The sequence below is a fragment of the Octopus bimaculoides genome, chromosome 8 (assembly GCF_001194135.2).
Source record: "Octopus bimaculoides isolate UCB-OBI-ISO-001 chromosome 8, ASM119413v2, whole genome shotgun sequence".
NCBI lineage: Eukaryota > Metazoa > Mollusca > Cephalopoda > Octopoda > Octopodidae > Octopus > Octopus bimaculoides.
The window spans coordinates 86,995,762-86,997,705 of NC_068988.1; the positions used below are offsets into that span (position 1 = coordinate 86,995,762).

At 38.1% G+C, this 1,944-nt stretch overlaps 1 long non-coding RNA gene across 1 annotated transcript in view; it reads left to right on the forward strand.

Moving 5' to 3' along the window:
* Nucleotides 1–465: 465 nt before the first annotated feature.
* LOC128248601 (uncharacterized) overlaps nt 466–1,944 on the forward strand; it is a 35,008-nt gene continuing 33,529 nt past the window's right edge. Inside the window, exon 1 of the long non-coding RNA XR_008264783.1 lies at nt 466–979. This is a non-coding gene — a long non-coding RNA (uncharacterized LOC128248601). The remainder of the gene's footprint in view (nt 980–1,944) is intronic.

Here is a 1,944-nt window from a genome sequence, read left to right on the forward strand (position 1 = left end):
AAAGAAGCCCGTTGTATATTTTATGTGTGTGTGTGTGTGTGTGTGTGTGTGTGTGTGTGTGTGTGTGTGTGTGTATTTATATGAGTGTGTCTGTGTCTGTGTTTGTCCTCTCGCCATCGCTTGACAACTGACGCTGGTGTGTTTATGTGCCCCGTAAATTAGCGATTCGGCAAAAGAGACCGATAGAGTAAGTACCAGGCTTACAAAGAATAACACTGGGATTGATGAAATACACTACACCATTGAAGTCGGTACTCCACCCTAGCCACAGCTTAATGACTGAGCCACGTAAAAAAAAAATACAGCAATTGACGTACAATCACTCACGTACTCATACATACACACGCAATTAAACTCACATAAACAGGCTAATCACGTCCACATACACACACACACACACACACGCAATTAGATCCACATATATACAGCAATCACATTCGCATACATACACGATCACATTGACACATAGTCACATACATAGCGACACAAATAGTGGGAGTTAATCATTTCTCCATACATCTATAGCGTACGACACACGCACACACACACAAACACACACACACACACACACTTAAGCACTGACCTTCATTTACAAACACACGCACACACGCATACTGACCTACACAATGACATACGCACATAGACACATGCAGATATACACACTAAGCACATTCATACATACACATAACTACTGTCACACGCGCATACGCACACGCAGTTATACAGACACAAAGTTAAGCATTTCTCCTACATACATCTATAGCGTACAAAACGCATAGGCGCGAACGCACACACTATTATATACGCTGACACACACAAACACACGCATGTACACACTCGCACACACACGCACGCACGCGCGCACACACGTACAAACACTTACTGATGTCAGTTTGTTGACCAAGTTTATTGTGGGACGGTAATTCTTCACAAGAGCAGAGAACATGGATAGCAACACTACAAGAGAGGTTCGCAACAGGTTAGTGAAATTTTTTAAATATAATTTTTATTGTATATGTTGTTGTATTGTTGTTTAGGTTTTACGTGCGCTTCTCTATCTGTCTTTCTCTCTCTCTCTCTCTCGCGGTACATATTACAACTCGTGTTGTTTTTACCTCATTCCGCCTGCATTATGTACGTACGTACGTACGTACGTATGTATGTATCTATGTATGTATGTATGAATATTATCTATCTATCTATCTATCTATCTCTCTCTCTCTCTCTCTCTCTCTCTCTCTCTCTCTCTCTCTATATATATATATATATATATATGTATTTATTTGTACATAAACACAGACAGTTATACATAGACACACACACACGCATAAAAATGTATATACACACACGCCTATAAATGTACATGTCTACATACACGTACACATTTATTCTTACGCATATATATATATATATATATAATTTTATTACTAATTGGCAATTCCCTGCCCTATCTCTGTATATATATATACACATGTAGACATACACACACATTTATGTATACGTACTAAGCACATTCATACATACACATAACTACTGTCGCACACACACACACACTAATACACTTGCTTGTTCTTCCTACAGCTGTCTTCGTTTTTTGTTTTTCCATAAATTTGAACAATATATATATATGTATACATACACACACACACGCGCAACATATATTCAGGCATATATATTTATATACATACACGCTCATATCTATAGACATGTATACGTGTACTTACACACGCACGCACGCACGCACGCACACACGGGCATATGTATGTATACTAATTGTATATATTAAGTTTTTGACATAGTAACAGCTTCACCTCATAACAGCCATGAACGAGCTAACGGGTAACCAAAAGCGTTCCAGTCGTGACTAGTCCATTTTTTTCAACAGAAATAAAATGTATAAATAATCCTATATCTAGAACTGCGTTATCCAAAGTGATTTTCTTT